At 35.3% G+C, this 24,745-nt stretch overlaps 1 long non-coding RNA gene across 3 annotated transcripts in view; it reads right to left on the bottom strand.

Annotated features, from left to right (window-relative positions):
- Nucleotides 1-10,356, bottom strand: part of LOC310883696 — a 127,945-nt gene extending 117,589 nt beyond the window's left edge. For all 3 annotated transcript variants that reach the window (XR_014573666.1, XR_014573667.1, XR_014573668.1), the window contains exon 1: nucleotides 8,608-10,356. This is a non-coding gene — a long non-coding RNA (uncharacterized lncRNA). The remainder of the gene's footprint in view (nucleotides 1-8,607) is intronic.
- Nucleotides 10,357-24,745: the final 14,389 nt, after the last annotated feature.

Raw genomic sequence — 24,745 nt, 5'->3', positions numbered from 1 at the left:
GGAGAATAAAAGGAAAGAAAGAAATCAGGATTTTGTGTTTTATATCTTGTATCATTCTCAGCTTTCAGAGAACAAGCATTCACAAAATTTTAAGTGTCATTTAGCTTTTTAAATGAAGAAGCAGCAACTGTGCAATCTGTCTTCCAAAACTGCAAACACCCAGGGAAGATCATATGTAATTGTTAATGGATTATCTTTTCTGTAGTTAGTGTCTACATCATAAGTGGATAATATTTGCTAAATACTCCAGAATAGCAACTGGGAGACATTTTGTTCCTGCTGTTGTTGTGTTTGTTCCTGTTGTGTTGTGTTATTGTGTTGCCATCTATATTACTGACCATACAGCAGTTTTCCTATGTTCACACAGGATCTCATTTTCTCTTCCTTTTGTTGTTACTTTTGTTGTCCTTAGTTTTGTTTCAGTATTAGTCCTTTTGCTGGTGCTGTTTGTTGTGGAGGAATTTGGAACTGATAACTGCCTGTGTCCTAGATATCCATCCTATATATCCCACACACTTCTTATGCAATATAAACTTGGTATGCAAGAACTTGGTTTACTGCTATAATTTGTCGCTGTGCTGTCAGTTGGAAATATTTTAACAAAACGTTTGGCCTCAAAGCTGGTAGAAGCTGATCATAATTTCCATGTGCATTTAACATGTGCTGGATTAAACTCACCCAGTGCTGCCAGAAAGTCAGGCAGTGTAAGCCAATCATCTGGTCTCCTTAGCTGGTCAACAAACAGATAGAGGCACCTTCTTACTGTTTATCTTTTTCCTCTGACTCTAAAGGAGGATTTAATTAATCGGTGGTTAAGTTACATGAGATAAATCTCATGATTTGTAAGTCCTTTCATGGAGACCACGGATTAGATAATTGGTTGTACTAGGTACTGGAAGAGCTTGTTGAACAGGGACAAAATACATCACTAATGACGTCTTCTGTCTCTCTTGTTTTGTGCTTAAACCACTGGCTTAGATATATAGCTTTGTATGTAAGCTGGTGTATAGTTTGTATTCCTGTATGTATTTATTAACAAAATAAAACTTTGATTTTAAATGTTAAGGAATAAGAGCTACAGTGAAATGACAAAATCGTTAATGAATGATTTTATGAATTGTATTTTTCTCTGTGTACTCCGTAGAAGCAACCTTTTGTACTAATCTTGTCCTATCAATAAAAATAAAACCAAAAATATAAATAAATCATCATACAATTTGAAACACAACTTTTGTACTCAGCTGAAAAATTCAACATTTCATTACTAATAAAGGGTTTTGTGCCGTAGTTATTTTTTTCTGTGTGGTTTGTCTGTATTTTCACTCTATACTGCCTTTTAACAGGCAACAAAGCTGAAGTAGGGACCAATATATAGGGACCGAGTTCTGACCAATATAGTTGACAGTTTTGGGGAATAAGTTGTAATCGAAAATCACTTTGTCCAAGAGTGCAGTACCTCAGATGGACATAACATAACGGAAAGTTGCGCATGGGGTTTTAACAGATTTTAATGGGTATGTTTAAGACAGTTTTGACTAATCTGTTCTAGCACTAGATACATTTATTTACATCTAGAGAGCAGAGTCATTTTCTTGAAACTTGTTATCTTGTGAAGGTGTTTTCCCCCCATGAATCTTATTTTTTTTTTTCCCTTTTCTACACTCCTATATTCTTATTCTCTTGCTTAAACAAGATGCTAGAATGTTTGAGGATTTGGTTGGAGGTAGAGGAATTACAACAGAAGCAGAGTTCCCATTTTCCTCTCTTGTCGGATTTAATCCTTTTGTTATTACAGGGCGGCTGTGACAACGGGTAGCACCCAGATTTCATAGAGCTCTCCTAGGCATGAACAGATGATTTCAGGGTTGAGATCATGAAATCTCTAGTTTTTTTCTAAAATCTTGTCATGAATGGCCCTTCAGACTAGAACCACTCTGACAGTAAGACTGCATTTATTTGGCAGGAAGATGTTCAGCACTTCAGCCTCTTATACAGCTACTGCTGAATATCTTCTCCTAAACTGAGCTGTAATATTTGTCTTCTTGAAGGATGCTATAATAAAGAAGCAAATTGCAATCAATGTTAAAAAAAAAAAAAAAAGAAAAAAAAAAGGTTCTTCTGCAGCAATGACAGGGGACAGAAGAACTCCTTATATCAAATAGAGCCAATCGCATTCAGCAACTGGCTTCATAAAGTATGCATGAAATATGTGATTAAAAAAAAAAAAAAAAACAGACAACAACAACAACAAAATTCAGGAAGACACACAGGATTCCACAAGTCCCACCACAAGAGTCCAGCTTTTTTTAGCAGAAACAGGTTATTTAGACGTTGTTCCTACTTTGGGGAGAAGAAAAAAGGAAAGTCCAAGACATAAACTTCATTACACATATTGGGTCTATTAAACATCAAGTAGTTGTTTTTCAGTTGCAGGAGTGGTAGCAAACAGCAAGAATTCTGTATAGATCTGCTTTTCATCCAATAATATATATTTTTTTTCAATAATTGAGTTATGTAATATTCTGTATTTATTTTTTTAATTAAAAGAATAAGTTACAGTCCATTTGAGAGCCAGTATTAATCTTTCTTATTACACTGTTGCACTGAAACAAAAATTAAAATAGCTAGGAATCTTTTCAGCAACATAAATGACCCTTTTTGAGAATTTTATGCCATAGATAAACTGTGAAATTAGCCATTTTTTTCCTTAATCATTGCTGCAGCTTGCCAACAGTGATTAATACAGAACCCTAATTATCCATATCCCAATAGCTTCATATCAGTTATAGAAGATCCGTGGTTTAAAGCAAAAATCTGATGATAAAATAGACACAATTTGGCTTTATTAATAGAAAGTGAAAGGTTTTTTTCTTTGACATTTATGGCTGAGGAGGGGAGAAAAAGAGTGTTATCTGGATCTGAAAGCTTGAAGAATGTATTATAAAACCTGAAGGAATAGCCAATTTAGGGGCCAACATTTTTAAACCTATGGTACGGTTTTTCAAATATTCTGCTCTCTCTCATCAAGGGTATCTAGCTGAAAGTTCATACAGACATACAATAAACACAAAGTGTAAAAAATGATATTTACACAAAATTTAAGATTCTAATGCCAGGAAGAAACTAGCTAAATTTTCTCAAATGCATGAGACATGCTAACTCTTCTTTTCTCCAAGCGTTTTGCTGTTGTCCATGACCAGATGAATCCATCCATCTGCTGAGCCAAATACCTCAGCTTTCATCTGGGTCTCTCTGAAATGTTGTAGGGTATCTGAGACATTCATACAGGGTTGACAGGTATAATTGGAGATTTCAGAGAAGTAGCTGAAAGCCAGGGCAAGATATTGCATAGCAACTGATATCCCATAGCCTCTTCCCCCTTCTCAAACCTCCCCCATCCAAGAGGAGCAATGCCCAACTGATTTGTAGAATAATGTTGTCGTATCTGCAAAGTAATGAGACTGCTTCTTTCATAGACGAAGTTGTGGACCTCATAACAAGATGAAGACAAGAGCTTGTCTTCATCTAGAAAGAATATGAACGTATAGCTTCAAACCACAACAGAGTTGCTTAGCAATCAAATTACTGGATATACAATATGGAAATATGCGTCACATTTCCTATAGAAGTTAGATCACTGACAAGTCAGGAATACATGAGTCATGTATTTAGATGGATGCCTCTTCAGAAACTGTTTTACTGAGTCAAAGACTTCCTTGGAAAAAGGTAAAGTGGTGTCCTTTGATCTATGGAGTATTTATATATTTTTGGTGAAATAATCATGAAATTACTAAAAAACGAACCAGGAAAAATCATCAACACTGATTTTTCTTTAAATATAAACTAAAAGTACATTTGGCCATTTAAAACTTTGAATCCTAGCTTCAAATAGTCATGAAGGAAAGGCTAATAAATATTAGACTATTTAGACTGAAATGTATATTTCTATGTGTTTTAAAGACAATCCTCATGTCTGTGGATCATTTTCTTTTACAATGAAAGCTATGCAGGGACCACTAAAACAAGTAGTTCTAGTGAGCAGTTTATAGAGAAGAAATTATAACACCTTTACTGACAGGAGTTACTTGTCTTTACCTTAGTATGAAATGTATTGCCATTTAAATGCTCCTGTCTGTGGTAGAGCAGAGAAGAGCAGATGTTCAGGAAGGACAGGGAAAGGAGCAGAGGAGTGGAGAATTAATGGGCTGTTAGATTCTACATGGGTAGAAATACAAAGTTTTCCATATGTACAATATACATGTATATACATGTATACATGTGCATTAGTACAGGAGAAAAGTCATACAAAACTGTGTTTGCTGTAGGAAAACATCATCAGGAAAACAAACAAACAAATGACAACAACAACAACAACAACCTGATTATGTAGAAGTGGTTGGGATCTGGGACTATTTGACAACTCTTGGCCTGAACAGACAGGTGAGCATCAATGCACAGACCACACTTTTTAGGCAGTGATACCAGAAGATTTTTGTCAACAGCTCTTCATTATAGATTTTGAGTCCTACGTTTCAGTAAAATCTTTTGGAACATCCTTAAAGATGCCTGTCTAATCTGAAAGAATGAGCTATTTCCAGGGTAATTTCTGATGCAGTAGAGCCACTATCATCAACTGTGAGGTGTTGCACTAAAGGGGCCTACCTAGATGCATATTTTGTTTGTTGGGAGACATTGACAACTGATACTGCTGTCAGATATGGAATCTGAAATCAATGCCAAAAGGAACCAGAAGCAAGCAAGTCTCCTGGAAGTAAGAGGTAATTTTTCAGAAGATGAGCATCCAACATGCTGGAAGAATGTCCAGACATCATGGAAGAAGAAATTTAAAGCCTGTAGCCTAAAGCTTTCAGGCTTTAAAGCCTGAAATTTAATACCTGTCCATTATGATGTGTCTCCTATTTCCTTACGACCTCAGTATATTATAATCTTCATCTCTATCTCTGCCTGGCCAGGAGAACGGAAGTACTGTGTTCAGTTACAGTCTGCGTACCATTGACATGACTGCAGTGTTTAGACAGCTGGACCCAGAGCCCTGTCACAAACAGTCATGTTCACATTCTCTATAACTGTTATTATGTGAAAGGAGAATTGTACTCATGGATGCAAGTGACGCTTCCTTCAGCAGAAAGCACTGCATTTTCATTGTACTTTCCCTCCACTTTTGGTCACTGATCAGAACAACTAGAATAATTTTAAGTCCTTTATGTGCATCTTGGAGATGTTATTTCTAGTACCCCAATGAAGCATTTGATGTCAATACAATGAGCTCAAAGGACCAATCTTTGTGTGTCAAGTTTGTAAGTTGACAGCAACGTGTGCTACCTCTCAACTCAGTGCATTCCAATATGCATCCGAAGTGCTTTATAAAGATTGGCTTTTTAGGTAAAGAAAAATAATAAAAAAATCTTAATAAATAAAAAAAAATGGCTGATTACTTTCAAGACAACCAACGTTTTCGCTGAAATCAGCGAAAGACAATAATAAAAAAGGGCATATATATGAAGAACCTACTACTTAGAATTTGCTTGTTATAGCTTTCTGTACTAAAAGTGACAAAAGTTTGGGAAGAAAGAAAAGGGATGTGCAATAATAACTGATGCAGATGGTAGAAAAAGTTAAAGTGACTGACTGCAGAAAGCCCATGGAGAGTGATCCATCTCTAATGCATTAAATTTCAACAGCTCCTCTTACACTGATATCATAGAACGAGCCATGGACATTTCCTCTCTTTTTACTCAATCTCTTTGGAATTCCCATTTAATTTTTCCACCTTTCTTTTAAAAAATATATCATTACATAAAGAAATGTAATGTACAAAAGTTGATTGTGCTATATATTTACTTTTTATAATGTAGCTTTTTTATTTTTATTATTATTTTTTCCTTCCCAGAAGTGAGCATTTAGTAAAAGGTGGTTAGGTTAATTCTGATTTGCAGTTGAAAGTGGAGTATCATTTAAATAAAAAATAAATAGAAATAATTACTGAATTAATGTGTTATTGAAGGATATGATATTTGTTATCTTTTTATCTATCTTTGTGATTATATATGCTTCAAGACCACATGACAAATTGACTCAAAATCCTTCATTATATCAAACTTCATTATGCTGACAATTGATTTTTCCAGAACAGAAAGAAAAAAATTTCAGTATTTCAGAATTTTCTAAAATGTGTCACAAGTCTACATCAGTAGTAAAATGTTAAACTTTGTAGTATCTGAATCCATTCAGTGTGCCACGAATCAAGTGCTTCAATCTTTCCTTTATTGTGCAGTGGTTCTCCATATCAAATAAAAATAGAATTAATAAAAATATTGTATTTTGATGCTCTTCAATCTGTTTCTCTCATTTCCAAATATTATAAAATTCCACATATTGTGGGAGTGTGGCCATGGGGGTCGACAAGCCCCATGGCTGGTTTTAACATCAGACTCTTAACGATGAGGCCATCAGGAATGTAAAGAGTTTAGAGGGAACAAAGAAGGGTGATTCAGGAGACACCTTGCTGTCTCAGGTTCTTGTTCTCCGGCTGTTAAGGCATGGAAGTTGCTGGGGGTTTGCTGGTTGCCAGGCAAAGTTGTTTGACCAATGAATAGTTAGTGGAAAAGTACTGTTGTGGGGAGAAGGGTATAAGAAGGGAGCCTGTCCTCAATATGGGATGCAACATGGATAATGAAGTTATGCCCTCAATATGAGAGATGAAGTTAGGCCCTCACTAAGAGAGAATGAAGTTATGTCATCAGTAAAGTAGCAGTTACTGATCCTGAAAGAACTCTGGTGTCTGTGTGGTCATTACGTCACAACATATGATTTTTTACTGATAGCAGCTCTGGCACAGGAATTATTGTGAATGAAGTTTTCATAGGAACTCAGTAGTTTATACTTCTCCCAGAGAGGTGTTTCACATTGTCTTGTAAGGTTACATCTATAAATTTAACCACTATGGACTAGATTTCATTACTAGGACAATTACACATCCTGAGCAGTGAACAACTTGAAGAGGACCACAGTGGAAATACCTTAAGGAAGAAACTAACCTACAACTTTCTTGATATTTCTTCCTAGAACTCCAAGAGGGAGTCAAAAACTTTCAGGGTAACCAGCATTTATTCTTCTTCCTGTGCCAGAGAAGGCAGTAAATATTCAGTGTATGATCTGTTTCTTCAGCTTATCTACCCAAAACACTTTTAAACTTTGAGAACCTTTATATAGGATTCTTTGCTTATATATTCCCCATAATCAGATTTCTTGGAGGTCTCCAAAGGGTAACTTCCTTTCCTAAATTTACATCTTCACCAGACATACCTCTTCCTCTTGACAACTGAAAAATTTTCTTTCAGTGGCACTGACCTAAGAGGCACCTAAAAGTTTGGTATAAATTATATGTTTAAATTAGGTAGACTGAATTTCACCCACTTAATTGTATAGGTTTATTTCTATTAAAAGAATATTTTAGCCAATTACTAAAATGTTAATTATATAGTATAATAATCTACTATGAGAATACACTGAAGTCTTTGTTATTTGCTCAAGTTTAATCACTAGCAATGTGATACTATCATACATATGCGAATATATCCCTACAGTTTTAAGATTATTAAACCCATCTATCCCACTAAAACACAGGAAGACACAATATTTAGGATTTGCAACTCACTTATATGACAACAGTGATCTACATCTATCTTTTTTATTTTCACTGAACACAGTTTAGCAGCTATATGCTGCTATTTCCAAACACTATTGTTAGCTCCTTTGTAGCTTGTCTGTGTTTTCATGTGAAGCACCACCCTTTACAAAATTTTAGGTGGGACAGAACTCTAAAAAGTGTCTTCTCTGTAAGGTGAGAAACACCAAATATGTTAGATCTGTCATTCAACTTGCTCCTCTACCTTCTGTAAAATATATAACCTGAGTCCAAAAATCTCACTCATCTCTTTGTTCAGTAGCCTGGCTCTTGTAACCACGACGTATTACCTAATGTGCCAGAGAGAAAGCCATAATATATAATTCAATTTTTCAGTCACACTGGACCTTTCTCAAATCAGAGAAAGTCCCAAAGCTTAATACAAATGACAGCATCTGCTGCAATGCTAAGGATACTTCTATCTTCTATTATCCCATATAAATATGCAGAAGTAACCAAATAGTTTGTTAAAAACAAACAAACAGAACAAATGCTTTCCTATATCATACTTTACAAATGCACGTATCTCAGAGGAGAGTGATAAGAAAGAATTACTTGTTTGTAACCTGCTATTTGAAATAATTAATTGTTCTGTGAAACACAGAGTTCAATGACATTAAAGATTTTTAAGTACCCAACAGAGATCTAAATAATCCTTTGAAGATGTGTACTTCACATTGTCCTTCAGGCAGTTCACATTAGCCAAGTTCCACCTCACATGACACAGGGACATCTACAGTCAGAATAATTACCCAGGGGTTCACCTACTATCTCTGTAGTTGCCTACATAGAATCATTGAACCATAACATCATAGCATCATAGAATTATAATTCTACCCCCCCCCCGCCATGGGCAGCGATGCAAATCTTTCTCCCCTCCTCTCCTCGCCTCTCCTCACCTCAGCATCCCCAGTTCTCTCAGTCTTTCTTCATAGGAGAGGTGATCATAGGAGATCATTTTCATGGCCCTCCTCTGGACCCACTCTAAAAAGATCCACATATTTCTTGTGCTGGGGGCTCCAGATCTGGACACAGTACTCCAAGTGGTGCCTCACAAAGGCAGAGTAGAGAGGGACAATCACCTCCTTTGACCTGCTGGCCACACCTCTGTTGAAGCAACCCAGGACATCATCAGCGTTCTGGGATGCAAGTGCACACTGCTGGCTCTTGTAGAGCTTTTCATACCCAAGAGCCCCTTAAGTCCCTCTCTGCAGGGTTACTCTCAATGAGTTCTTCTCCCAGTCTGTATTCGTGTCTGGGATTGCCCTAACCCAGGTGCTGCACCGTGCACATGGATTTGTTGAACCTTATAGGGTTCACATGGGCCCACTTTTCTAGCTTGTCCAGGTCCCTTTGGATGGCATCCCTTCCTTCTGTTGTGTCACCTCTACCACTCAGCTTGGTGCTGTCTGCAAACTTGCTGAGGGTGTACTTGATCCCATTGTCTATGTTGTCGATAAAGATATTAAACAGCATTATAAACAGTATTATCTTTATTAAAGATAATAAACAGCACTGGTCCCAAGACAGACCTATGAGGGACAGCACTTGTCACTGGCCTCTACTTGGACATCGAGCCATTGACCGCAACTCTCTGGGTGCAGCCATCCAACCAATTCCTTACCCACCGAATGGTCCACCCTTCCAGTCCCTCTCTCTCCAATTTAGAGATAAAGATGTGTGGGACCATGTCAAAGGCCCTACAGAAGTCCAGGTATATGACATCAGTCAGTCTTCCCTTGACAACTGATACTATTACTCCATCATAGAAGGCTAACAGATTGGTCAGGCATGATTTGCCCTTGATGATGTCATGCTGGCTGTCTCAAATCACCTCCTTGTCCTGCATGTGCCTTAACACTGTTTTCAGGAGGATCTGTTTAATGATCTTCCCAGGCACAGAGGTGAGACAGTCAGGCTACGAACGTCTGGCTCCCTCACTGAAAACTCACTGGCAAGAGATAGTTACTTCCAGAGAAAAAAAATCCATCTGATTTCTCCCTTTGGACTAACTGCACAATAAAAAATCAGATTTCCCTTCACAAGAGGGTTTCTTTGTTCTAAACACTAACTTTGAATTGTGTAGCTCACCTGTAGATCCAAAGACAGCTTTTCCCTGCAATACTGTATCTCTTGTCATCCTTCTGACTCTGATACAGCCTTGTACATTTTCAAACTTTCTCCTAGGGTGACCAGGCTTTGGAGGAGTGCAACAATACTGTGTTTTGTATTAGTCCGTTAGTGGGCATCATCATAGTCAAGATGATGATAAATCTGGTATAGTAGCTACATATGGCTGTTGATGTAGGAGGTGCTAAGTTACAAAGCAAAATTCATTATATATTAATCAAGAAAAAAAGTATATTATGTTGCTTAAAATGCAATATGCAATAGCAAACACCCCCCCCCCCCCCAAAAAAAAAAAGTTTTATTCAGAGTAGAAAATCCACCATCTGGGTATTGATGCTATGATTCTACTGATAACATCTATAATAATCCTCTTAGATACATATATCAATAAGAACACATGAATTCCTATAGATTTATGTGTGTGTGTTTTTTTCAAATTATTCACTAGGCTTAAATTAAATCCATTAATTATTTTGTCTCTTCAGGAACTAATAACAAGTCCTCAATTTCTTTTTTGTCATTTGTTTGTGATCAGAGTTTCAATTAGCATTCATATGACAAATGTGTGCTGTTTTACTTGTACTTATCTGCAATGATGTAATCCAAGAAGTTTTCCATTTTGTATTTCTAGTCTATTTTTTAAAAATTCCATATTCAACGCTGTGAAAATACCAGATTAGCAAAATCTACTTCTTTACATTTGTTTTTTTTTGTTTTTTTTTGTTTGTTTGTTTTTGTTTTTTGTTTGTTTGTTTGTTTGTTTGCTTGTTTTTTTTTTTTTTTTAATTGATGTGTCCTGCTTTGGTATATAAAAAAGCATAATTTGGTTAGGTGGTAATGTTATGCACAACTGTGTCAGTTTGAGCCATTTGGAATCATCAACACATGAATTTCCTGCCCTTTGCCTTCCTTTCAAAAGGAAGACCATTCAGTATTTGTAATGAGTGCACTGAATTTGAAAAAGTTTCCCATCCAGATGTTTCCAAATAGCTAGCTGTACTGTCTAAATGTAGTCAAAACAGTCAAAGCAGTCATCCAGTAAAAACACTTTTCCTTCGTGCATTTCCATATGTAGTAGAGAATGTTGTGGAATGGTTTTTAATTTGTTTGTGTGATGTCAAGATTGTATTTGGAAGATATCAAAAGAAGATGGAAAAGGTCTTCTGAGAAAGTTGAACTGCATGGAAGGCTAGGGGCAAGAACTATCAACTGATAAAATCTTTGGAAACTTCTGAGGTGCACAGGACTGCAATAAATGAAGAAGCTTGGAAACTGATTTAAATATTTCACTTCACACATTAGACTGATAACAGATGTCTTGAAGTTACAAGTAGAAACACGTGAAGAATTAACAGTTGCAAAAAAGTCACTATGGACAGGATTTAGCTCACCTGATAGTTAAATTATTAAGGTTCTCCATGTAGCCAATGGAAAGAAAGCTGCTTCCTGAGGGTAATTCTTTCTGATAGTCTTAGACACTCAGTTGGAATCAACCTATAGATGCTTAACTGTCTCTCTTAGATGCAGCTGACATAACTATATTTAGCCTAAAGACTTACATATTAGATTGCTTCATGAGATGAACCTTTATATAATATCAGCAAAAGACATCATGAAAGCAAGTCAAAATGTAAATGTGAGACACACAAAAAAAAAATCTAAAAAAACTTTTATTAAGATATAAATTTGATGAGACATGAAACCTTTCAATAAATTCTTCTTGATTCCTCGCTTTTCGTTTCCTGTTAGCCCAGGAAGACATTTGTCTTAAGGGACTGTTTGAAAGGATAAAGGATGGGATTAAGGATAAAATTTGAAGATAAATGAATCATACCTGGAAATTTGCTTAATAGGAATAGATATTAAGATGGGGGAGGGGGATTATTTACTGGAAAGAGAATGAGAGTGACAAAATGAACTGGTTAAGTTAAGGTAGTTAAATTCTTCCTTATCCCTGCTTCAACAGAAGAAGACTTGGAACTCTTTCCCCTATCTCCCCAAACACACATGTACACATTTCTGAAGAGATTACAGTCTAGTTAGAAAGCTTTATTCCTTAACAGGTTATTAAGTCAACGCTGTTTTTAAGCTACTTGGGAAAAGAGAAGCATATGTGTAACTATAGTCTTTCCATCTAAAACCTCTTTCTCTGAATGAAGATACTCTGACATGGCTAAAGTCTTTGGAATTATCCATATGGTCTAAACATTAACATCTAGTGCCTGTTGAATCCTCCTGTGTTATCTGGTATGGCCTTAAACTCCTGCTCTGCAAGGGTGCAGGTTCTGTAAATTCTATATCAAATCTTATGGATTCGGGCAGACAACTTGTATATCCCAAGCTATTTCAGATGCCATTGGTTGCATATTTTTACACACACTGAATCACCACTTCAATCTCACAGAGTTTTAGGTGTCTAGCATAAGTTTTCTTTGTATGCAGTGGACAGGTCCCCCAAGAGGGGGAATCCATCTTATTTTTAAAATGATACCTAAGATTAATGGCTCTCTCAAGATATCCATCTCTCTCATTGACTATAAAGTAAGCCTAGACAACTATTTTAAATGAGCTATTCAGTGACACACGAATTAATTTGATTGATCCAGAATTAGGTGACTGTGCAATATATGTTATGGACTTAAAATCCACAAAGCTCTTAAGTGATTGAATGACATTTCTGAAGCTGACAAATAACTTTAATGTGTGATCTTTCACTCCTGAGCAAAATGCTGAATGTCTGCTCTGATACTAATAGATGACTATTTTTTGAAGCCAGAACGTTGCCTTTTTTCTTGAAAATTAGGCACTTTTCAATAATGAATTGGAGAGAGATAGAGAGAGATGTCAATTTTCACACAAGTATGTGTTGCTAAAGTCAATCTTGTAACAAATCCTATAAATTCTGAAGTTGGTCTTACAGAACTATTTAAAAATTGACAAACACCTTTTTGTTTATTATGTTTATTATTTAATATACGTGGAGCAAAGTTGTACTCAGTACATTTCAGGCATACTTGAGACATAATAAATGTTTTTAGTGGGTTCATTGTACGTCTGTATTAAAAAGATCTTCTAACTGATGAAAGAATTTCTACGACTTAGGTTAGCATCCTACCATATCATAAATATAAAAGAAATCTCTCAATTTAACTATCAGCCTCCAAAACTAACACCCTTCCCATGTTAATAAAATCTACTTTACAATGAAAATCTATAGATAAATAAATGGAAAGGTAGGACTTTTCAATTAAAGTAGTTTTATCAGTAATTCAATGAAAGTAGAGTATGAAAAATTAGCCCATCAATTTTGCTTGTGACAAACATCCTTTTAACTGGAGGTAGATTTTCTGAAATTTCAGGAATTGCAGCTTTAAGAACAGAAGACCCTGCAGAAGGAAATTCTGGAAGATATAACGTGGAGGCAAATTTGATCAGTCAGAAGATACCATTATATAGTATCTACATTGACATCAGAAGTGGATAACATATGCTCTCTTTGTTCTCAGTGGAGAGAAACAGACCTTAAAAGAATGTGAATCACCTTACTTATTTTAGATGTCTACATTACGATGAGTTGAGTTGCTGTTTACAAGAGTATCGTTCTCCCCACTGACTATAAAAAAGACAAGGGTTTATTTTTTTAGGTGTAGACCTCTAAAGACACCTTTGGACCTGGAAATCAAACAACCAAAATTATCAGTGAAATAGCAGTCCTGAGTTCATTTTTCATGTCTTTACCTTGAGGAAACAAAAAACTTGCACAAAGTTAAAACTCTTTATAAAGATTGCTACGTAATATCTTTCTGCTTGTATTATTGAGAATACAAAGTGGACAATGTATTTGTTTCACTTAGATTATTAAAGTCAGTGGATTTTTGAAAGTTTAATTTGATTTTCAGGTGTTCCTGTAATAATTTTTTCAATATGCAAGTGTATTGTTTTCATCAGGACTTCAAACCGTCCTGAATGTGGAATGTAAACAAGAATGAAGACTTAGTTGGCAATGTATTTGTAATAATGCATCAGTGTTATTAAATATATCCAGGTTAAGGAAACACATTTAAAAAAAAAAAGTATAATCATTAATTTATTTTTCATCAGAAGGTACATTTCCATCCAGACTGAATTTTTTTTATTTATTGTTCAATAGGTGTTCACAGGTGTAGGTTTGCTTTTTTTTGCTGTTTGTTTTAACTCTACGTCCATAGCCAAATTTGTTGATGTGGTGTACCTGTGGTAACTGTGTAACAGCTCAACATGCATCAGAATTGTCCTATTAAATGGCATGCTCAGCTACCAGAAGTTGATGCCCTTGTTCTCTCATGTCAGTGGGTAAATTGTCAAATATTGTGTGCCCTCATAGTGTTTGCTTTACATACTCTATTCACATAGAAACCAATTTACTTTGATTCTAATTCTATAAGGTAGGAAGACTTCTCTTTTGTGAAAAAAAATAATAAAAAAAATATATAAAATAAAATAAATAATAAAATAAAATAAAATAAAATAATAAAATAAAATAAAATAATAAAATAAAAATAAAATAAAATAAAATAAAATAAAATAAAATAAAATAAAATAAATAAAATAAAATAAAATAAAATAAAATAATATATATAAAAATCAGAGGAACATAGTAGTCATTCTGGTTTTATTAAAAATAAAACACTAAATATATAAAATGAAATTTCTTCCTCCACAAAACATTTATCACACATTTACTTCTAGTGTTGCTTGCTGGAGAACTGAGACATAGATATTTGGGAATACTGCAGTGAGAAAAGAAGAGGAAATCTCCAGTAAAAGTTACTAAGGAAGACAGCGTTCATGATTCCTTCAAAGAGGTCTGAAAAACAAAGCTTATGTGAAAAAAAAAAAAAAGTCAGAGTAAATGGGTTTTTGTTTATTTGTTTGTTTGCTGGAATTTTCTGTTAGGAAGAAAGAAAGAAGGCTGTAGGGAAGGAATTGGTAACAAACAAAGAAGCGGAGCACATGTGGTGAATATATTGAACAGAACTGTGTAGGAGAAATTTTAAAAAGTCAGAAGAAAAAATTATCTGGTAAGACAAGGGAGCACACTGTTTTGAAATAACTCTTGGAAGAGCATCTTGTTTACACCACTGATAAAAACCCTCATTTTGTTCCCGAGTGGCAAAGTGGCACATTGTTTTGAAACAAACAAACTAACAAACCTAAGGTATGAATGACTTTTAAGATATCACAGATCAAATGGAGCAGTTAATTACACTTCGGTAAAGAGTCTTAGCATCTCATTCTCCCTGAAGAAAGAGTTATTAGTTCATCCATCCTTATTTTGGCCTTTTTCAAGAGTTGAAAAAGTTTTGGCCTTTTTCAAGAGCCTCTTGGGACAACAGGATTTTTACTGTAATTCCAGCATCTTTTCTTAACTGATGTGTTGGATTTTCTTATTCAATGGAAACTCTTCAGTGGATTACTATAATAGCATGACTCACTGTCCTATTTCTTAATCTAGTGGCTTGAAGTATTTATTAGTTTTAAGTTAGAAGTAGTGATGTAATCACAGGATGAAGGGACTGATAGATTCCATAGCAAAACTTTGTGTTTTGGAAGTATATCTTTTATGGGTTCCAGAAATGACCTTTGATTTTTCAGCTTTAGTAAGTATATGTCCAGTGTCTTTCCAATGTTTTCTTTAAGGGGCTTTCAAATAAGCAAGAAGACTCAAGAAAGTGGATTTTCTTATCTATGATAGTAAGATATGGTAATTATTGTATATGACAATAGAATACCCAGTAAATTGTAATTGATACTTCATTTATACAGTCCTTTCCTTTTCTGTTGGAATTAATAGACAAGTCTAAGAGAATGTCTATGTCTACACCCAGAGAAGCTGTTGATGTCCCATTGCTGGAAGTATTCAAGGCCAGGTTAGATGGGGCTTTGAGCAACCTGATCTAGTGGAAAGTGTCTTTGCCTATAGCAGAGGAGTTGGAACTATGTGATTTTTAAGGTCTTTTCCAACTCAACCCATGCAATGATCCTAATATCTCTAACTTTAAAATAAGCCAATTTAATATTCAGTGAAATACAGAGAAGTATGCTGCATGATGAGCCTGTCATTATCATTCTGCTAAAAAAAAATGGCACTAAACAAGTCTAAGACTAAAGGGAATTCAAGAAAAATAGTTCAGGTATTAAATAAAATGCATACTAAATATCAGTATTTTTGTTAGATGAAACTTTAATCAGGCTTATAATTGTTTTGGATACTAAGCATATGGGTCAGCAAGAGACTAAAATGGATGAGGTAATTCATTCTGCTGAATTTAGAATGTGTTGTGTTTTGGTTTTGTGTTAACACTGAGTAAGGGGTAGGTAATGAAATGTCATTAAGATTAATGTTGAATTATGAAATGTGAAAGCTTTGATGTCGAACTGCTGAAGAATCCTGAGCATTTAAATACTACCCGAAAATCTAGTGCCTATTTTAAAAGAAGTTTATAGCTAAGTTCTTAATGAATTTCAAGAAAACTGTTTTCACTCCATTTGCCAAAAAGATCCAAAGCTATATTAGAGACAAAAGGATCCAAAAACAGATTAGAGACCTGTTCTGACAATGAATTATTCCTCTAAACCTGATTGTTTTCCTCTTCGTCAGATGTGATTAGGAAGAAAAAAGATGCTTAGTTTGAGGACAAAAAAGCAGAGGACACAAACATTTATCTTCAGGGAAGAGATTCAAGGTATATATCTTAAGTGAAGTGACACCAAACACAGTAGCACTAAGCCCCATAAAGAAGTGTGTGATGTAAGATGTCCTACTGTTTACACGTTTCTCTGTTAGCTAGTGTATGGGGGTTGTCATTCAGTGTGTTGTGATTTTTTTTGTGTGTATGTGCGTTTGTGTGTGTCTGTTTCTTTTGATTGTTTTCCAGATGTATAAAACATTTAGATGTTTAATCATTTTCATATATTAGATGGGGAGTCTGGTTCCCATTTTCAGCCACTGTCATGGTTTTACTCAGGTGGGCAGCCAAGCTCCACACAACCTCTCTCTCACTCTCTCTAAGTTTGGCAGATTTACACATTTTGCAACTCTCAACTTGTGTTTTGAATAAGCTTAAAGTATAACAAATGTTTAAAAACTATTTTTCCAAAAGGAGTGCAATTTGAATAGCTACAGTTTTTTTATACTCCTACCAACTTTTATATAAAAAGCCTTTTCCAACTGAAAATATCATTGCTGATAACATAATCATCATAGATATTTTCTAATAAGCAGAAAAAAAATCATAACATGAAAAAGTGGTGAAATTCTGAACTGTGGAGAGAAAACACACACACACACACACAAAAAAACAAAACAAAACAAAACAAAACAAAACAAAAAACAATGCAAGCAAACAACACACTAAATGTACCTTACCTTAGCAGTGAAAGTAGAGCTGGGATGAAAGTATGAAGGAAAATACTTCAGAATAATACTCTAAGATGTGATAGAAGGACCTAAAAAACGTGGTGAATGATAGTTTTGTAAGGAGTTAGGTAAGGTAGGACATGTAGGACTGAGGTAGTTAAGAACTGTTATATGGTACTAGGATAATAGAAAAATATATCAATTTATTTTTGTGTGTCTTAGTAAGGAAATACAAGGAGCAAACATAGAAGAATTAAAGAGAATATGTTCCATATCGAGAGATATATTGTTCTTCTAAAGAGATTCATGATGTTTGTAACTTTGGAAAACAATGTTTCAGTGACTGTCTCCATGTGAGACAAGAACTGCAATACAATTCAAAGACTCTCAGGGATCCCGCTAACCAGGAGGAAAGCTTGTTTTTCTCTCTGCAGAAAAGCCTGGCAGAATGTCTGTAAGAGAGATTTCCTATCATGTGAAAATGTTTCACTCTAGGAAGGGAAGATTTTCTTCCTAATTTCAAGACTTTCTATCTAATGTTTAACTTGGTGAACTTTTTAATTTTTATTATTATTTTTTATTATTATTATTATTTTGTTCTGCAAACAAATCTTCAGAGCTCAAGAAATAAAACTTGAGGGATTTTTTTCTGTCTAGATTTTTTACCCTGGAAGTTTCCACTTCCAGGAAAGTAGTAGTGACAACATGATTAAAACCAGGAGTGATTCTGAATAATCTGTTATAGTTATGCCTGACCAGGAGAAAGCAAGTCTACTCTACGTGAGAATTTTATTCAACTGCACAGACACAGGTCATAAATAATATGTGAAATCCACTCAAGGTCCAGTAAACTAGCTCATTTCTTCTTCTGCATCATTAAAAAATAGAGAAGACCCAGTCCTCTATTATCATGGGTGAAAGCCATCCAGCTGAGTGAAATCTTCTTCCCTGGTAAAGCAGGAAACGAACAATATCTGGAATTGCTCCAGTAGTCTCTTGTATCTCTTCACCACTTTGGTACCATTCAGAGAGCTTTAGATGTCTCAACAATATGTTCAGACATAATAACGTCTTGCTGCTCAAATTATATTTAGAACCATCCACTCTTTTAAAGGGAAACGAGATGCGCACACCAGAAATTCTCAGAAGAGCACAGAAGTTGATCACTAAAACATCCATAATTCAATAAAAACGTTAACACTGCATTTTGAAAACTTGTCTGCCTAAGATTAGGTCAATACCCACAAAATTTGTCATGCACAGGTGATTTCTACTTTTTACCTTTTGTTTTTGTTGTTTATGGGAAAGAAGGTGGGTGAAGAACAGTGGGAGCTCACAGAGCATATGTTTCTTGCTATGTAGTGCAGCAGGAGAAGTTAATTAAGAAAACAAAAGAATGTTAGCAATATCTTCTAAAGTATTTTTTTAATATTGTATTATCATTCTACACCAGGCAAAAAGTTTCAATATTTTCTCCTCATTGCTAGTAGAAAGCCTGTGTCACTTGGCCATAAAAAAAGGCACTGTGAGCATCTTACCACCGTGAGGTTGAACCTTCACCAGGACTGTGACTTGTCCTGTGGGATACAAGGAAGTAAAGTAGCTAAACACATTAATCTGTGACACTTTTTGAAATGCTTTTTACAGTATGTCGACCACAAGCTACAATCTATATTGTTGCCGTCAGACCAACAGGAACCTGGCAAGGAGCAAGCTGTGTTGCTGCTGTAGTCCAGAACACTGCCTCCTCGCCTCCCCTTCTACACTGAGTTTGCCTGAGCTGGTTTGGTGTCCTAACTGCTGTAAAACAATTGCTATATATTACCTCCCCCTGTTTTTCTGCCGTCTTAGGTTTTTTAGCTCATGGTTGTAGCCCAAGCAAATGGAGGGCATGGGAATGATAGCTGGTTGTGGGCATGAGTGAGGGTAGCCAGCCCCCAGTCAGACAGTTCTGACTGTTTCCAGAGGACTCCCTGGGTAAAGTTCAGACTAGCATGAAGGAATTAGCTGTAGCAGGGTTTGATGATTTAGCTTTGCAAATATTCTTTTCAGCATCACTACTGTTTTAGATACCCTCACCCTCCTGGCTTTTTCTGTTTTTTTCCCCTTCTTAAGTTGTCACTTAAGTTCGACAAAGGTATAAAATAGAAAAAAAGGAGCATCAAATGGAGTGATTTCTGCAGGAGGAAGGATCAATCAGGTAAGTATGCAGCTGAAGAAGAGCCAGTAGATAGGGGGATACTACAGAAGATTAAAAAATCATGGCCAGCCATCTAAAATATTAGATAACATTGGTCACTGTTACAATATCTATAAATAAATAAATAAATAAATTTTTAAAAAGACAATTTATGTAGAATATTTTTTCACACAGCAATTTAACTTAGGAGATAATTGCCATTCAATATTTTCTGTAATGCAAGTATAAATGTTTTCATAACAATTAGAAAATGTCTCTCATGGAGCAAATGTCTGTCAAGAGCTCTTAAAAATACACAGACAAATATAACCTCTGTCTCAGATAGGTAAATTGGTAGATGGAAGCTGAAAGCATGTATTTTGGAAAATGTTCTGCACTTAGATTGTTCTTACTCACTTTTCAAGAGCACCTGTTACCTACTAACCATTGTCTTAACCATTGTGTTTGGGCTTTAGATTGCTCTCAAAATGGCTCTTCTAATAGTCAGTGGGAATAAAGTTCTTTAAATCACTAAATCAATTTTCAGTGTACCGATGATCACTGGAGCATTGCGTGTATTTCAGAACATCCCTGGCAAGCATGAATGGTTGAGATTCCTTTGGAAAACAAAATGTTATCAACTCATCTGCATGTACCAGTTACGAAGCAGAAGTGCCAAGTTTATGTGAAGAAAAGGTTCCATCCTTTTTGTTTGCACATTCTTAGTTAAAGGATTGCTTTCTCTTACACATCAAAGCAAAGATGTCTATGTCACAATCATGAATATGACTTGGGAAAATGTTATTAGATGTGCTAAGTTATTGGATATCTTGATGAAAAATTTTGTCTTTAAGAAGCCACATGAACGTGCATCTACCAAAGTGAAAAGAATAATTTTTTTTCAACAGAGACTTTTGTTGATAATTTTAGAAAAATTAGACATGCTGAGTTCATTGGACAGTTCATTGATACTGCAAATATGTCCTTTTTCCTCAGGTTACAGCTGGTGCAATGTGAAGTTACAAAAAACTCTCTTGAATCCACCATGCTGCGCCAATTATCATAGTTCTAACACTACATAATTAGTAGTGCTAGCAAAGGAACCATCTATGGAGTAAACTGTGTTGTGGCTTTGATAATTACTCCTGTACTTCTCCAAAAAATGAACTGCCTGTACTTCTGTCCTGCTGTTCCTAATGTCATCCTTCTGCTGCGGGCATTTCCAAAAAGCTAGAATCAAAAGACCTTCTGACTATTTTCTGTTTCCTGTTTGTACAAGTGGCTGAATTTTAAAGCAACTAAAGGACATTTTATTTAGCAGAAACAATATCTACAGAGAACGAGGAAAATGTTCCCATCATTACAACAGAAGCTTCTTAAAAACTGTGGAAAAGATCTCATGTATTGAGGAACCTTGTTACAAATCCTGTCCATAAAAATTTTAAAAACCTTCTGAAAACCAGTGAAGCTGCCTCTTCTAGTTACTTCACTGGGAAGGCTATTCTATAATCTTGCTTGTTTTTAGGTACATGAAAGCCTTTTACTTTCTAGCTTACTTTTATCTAGTTCAATTAATAATCCTTTCTCTTTGAAATAAGAAGCAATTGGACCTCCACAGAGGGCAGAATGCAGTGTCAGTGACTTCACTGAAGAGGTACACTTTTATGGCAAGGAGTTATTACAAAATCTTGTGACACAGCTTTTCTGTTTGTTTGTTTGTTTGTGTTTGTTTTTATTTTTGCTTGTTTTGGTCAAAGATCTCTCTCTCTCTCTTTTTTTTTTTTTTCTTTTGCTTTTATCTTTTATTGGAAAGCCAGGAATAAGCTATTACATTATGACCTTTCTGGAGCATTTTCCATTGGGACATTAATGGTAGGTTATTTATCATTTTGCTGGGAAGGAATAGATTTCCCGTCTCTTCTCTTGGGGAAACCTTGCTTCCACTTGTTTCATTGACTAAATGTGCTCATTATTTAGTCTCAAGTGTATGCCCAGGGTGTAGCCCATGTAATGATTAAGTTTTCCTGGCAATTCAACACTATGGTAAATGTTTATGGTACTTAAATATTTCTCACAGTTCATTTATTTTTCTGGCCTCTTTTGATTAACTTCAAACTTACTTTTTCCTTTGTTTGTTCCACATCCACTTGTGACATCTCAGCTGTAGCTTTTATGATTAATTGTCATTGTTGTGTTTTTATTATCATAAGCACCCCGGACAGAGAAGCCCTCTAATGAGTAATTTCCTAAGGGTAACGTTCACATGTTACTTGTCATTCTTGCATATGAGATTTGCAAGCTTTTCAATGACTCTAGCTATTTAAAGTCATGCACACAACAAAAATCTTTCACACTCTTCCCATATTCCTATCACATATACTTTCACTCACAGTACGCATGGAATATTAGTCAAACACTGAGACCTATTGTTCCCCTGTACACAGCTATTTAACTCCTGTGCAAAATTTCTTTGAAGATCTGGGCCTTATCCTTTCCATTGGGCCAATCTATATTTTTAATCATATAAATTATTAGTTTGATTTAATAATGCAATTATTTTTAATAATTTACTTAATAATGCAATTATTATCCATCTTCTAGTATAGAAGTATACCTAATTTCTCAGTTATCCTCCTGGGTTGGTTGGTGATTAATTGTTGCCAGTAATGGATTAGCTATAAAATCTCTGCTGGAGCTGACTTTGTAAAGACAAATCTTGATTTAACTTCATGGCTCTTTTTCTAGCAATTTCTACCTCAGATTGACATTCAGTGTTCATTTTTCTAAATTAGAGCCAAAATGACTAGTATCTCCTGCCTGGAAATAAACTTGCATATGATTATCTGCATTATTTAATTTTCAGCTTACCTCCTAATTGTACTTTGGACCATTCTATATGCTTATTCTATATACTCCGGGGTGTATCTGCTACAGAGAGGATAAGCCCACAAGGCTTGCCAACACCAGCTGTTGTGTTCAAATTGGTCTTGAGGCTAGAAATCAGGCCCTGAACCTCTTATATTCAGCATTATAGATAAAGCATAGATGACACACAGTATTTTCAATGATTCTTAAAGAATAATGTTCACAGAAACAGTTAGAACGCAACACAGTAAAGAAAATAGTTTTTCAATGTAGAAATTGGTTTTGAAGTTCAAGCTACAGATTCTTAACTGTTGCATAAAATGTTCAGAGGTTTTAAAAGACTGAGACTTTAAGAACTAAGCTACTAATCAATGTTAGAGGAAAACAGAACAGAAATTCTCCCTTTCACATGAAAATAATTAAAAGAATTTATTCGAGTGAGTCCAGAGAAAGGCCATGAGGATGTTCAGAGGGCTAGAATGCCTCTCCTGTGAAGACAGGCTAAGGGAGCTGGGGTGAATTATCCTGGAGAAGGCTCCAGGGAGACCTTATAGCGGCCTTTCAGTACTTAAAGGGGGCCTACGGGAAAGCTGGGGTGGGACTCTCTTTTTCAAGAAGTGTAGCAATAGGACAAGGCATAATGGCTTTAAACTAAAAGAGGGTAGATTTAGATTGGATGTCAGCAAGAAAGTATTTACTCAGAGGGTAGTGAGGCAATGGAATGGGTTGCCCAAAGAAGCTTTGGATGCCCCATCCCTGGAGATGTTCAAGACCAGGTTGGATGGGGCTTTGATCAACCTAGTTTAGTGGGAGGTGTCCCTGCTCATGGCAGGGGTGTTGGAATTAAATGGTCTTTAAAGTCCTTTCCACCCCAAGCCATTTATGATTCTACAAATTTAGAAGGGGAAATTTTTAAACTAATAAATATACGATTAAACAATTGAATTCACTTTTGCAACACAGCACTATGTGGAAAAAAAAAAAAAACGATTTTTTTTTAATTATTTTTCAGTGATTAATTCATGACAGTTTTGGATTGGGGCCAACATATTCTTGTTTTTTTACATTTACACACCAAGATCCTTACAGAAGGAGACACTGTACAAGATGTAATTTGAGATTAAAAAAAATTATTGCTGGACCTAAGTACTTCCTAAAAATGTAGAAGGAAAAAGTATCAAGCACTTTCAAGTGTTATCTGCTTTTTAACTAGCAAGAGCTAGGACATTTTTTTCTTGAAGGAAGAGAATCATTGTTTCTTTCTTTTCTTTTTCCTATAATTATTTTTACAGTTTTCTTCTGAAAAAAAAAATAATAATAATAAAATGGATTCTGACCAATATTGGACTAAGATACAGAGTTAATCCCAGTCCTGACCTGAAGGTAAAGTACAGAGAATGAAATTGCATAACCGTGATATGGCAGGCACACTGGAAGACTAAGATGTGTCTCTCCACAGCTGTGTAAATTATAACTGACATGTCAGACAGGAAGAATGATCAGTCTCATCTTAGATGGCAATGGATGTATTTTTACTTACTTTTCATAGATAAAAATATCTCAAAGGATTAGATATAAGCACGAATACCATCTGGCTCTCTATTAGTTGAAGCTGAGCTGAACTGACACAGTCAACATATGAAGACATCCCACCTCTGTGCTGGTCCATTGTCTGTGCTGAGCCTAATAGTTATAGCCACGTAGCAAAGTGAATCAGGGCTGGTCAAATTCACCCAATAGAGGAAAAATGTTTACTTTTTAAACTGTGTTAAATGTCTGATCATTTTGCATCCCAAAAGAGAGGCAAAGCAGGATTACCATTTTCACTGGGAGAGACACCAACCTTCACGTTTAGTTAATCTGAATGTGAAATAATTCCAATAATCTGAATGTGAAATCACAGTTTAAGTAGCAGAAGGTTATAGTAACCATGAAGATCTCTTGTTGAGGGATCTACTTTTTTTTTTTCCTCTGGAAAAATAAAAATAAAAATAAAATTTAATAGCTCTCTTTTTTAAGGATGTAGTTTTTTTGGCATGTCACAAGAAAATTGTGTTTGGGATATTGGATTCCCAAATCCTGCTAGGTAAATAATTCCACCAGACTTCTTGGTTTTGAGGTACATTGTGACACAGTACCTATCATGAAAACTAATATTCACAGAAGCTTCTGAGCACAGGATGTACGCAGATAAGTTTATACAGATCGATGCCACTCCACAGCCAAGAAACCTAATTGATCTAATTGCAGTGACACAACATAGATAGCTAGATTAATCCAAATAGGGTTTTTTATTTACTCTAGGATATAAAAGTTTTTGTCAAATGGCCTGCAAGCATTATTAGTGAAAAAGAGTAACAATAACTCTGGCACTAGTTTAATACTAGCACCAGTTTTCTTTCTTGTAGAACTCAACACTTAATTCAGTATGATTCCACATATTCACCAAAGAGCTAGACATATT

The sequence above is a fragment of the Anser anser genome (genome assembly GCF_964211835.1).
Source record: "Anser anser genome assembly, chromosome: 1".
Taxonomy (NCBI): domain Eukaryota; kingdom Metazoa; phylum Chordata; class Aves; order Anseriformes; family Anatidae; genus Anser; species Anser anser.
The sequence above is the reverse complement of the archived record's forward strand: the minus strand, read 5'-3'. Positions and strand labels throughout refer to the sequence as shown.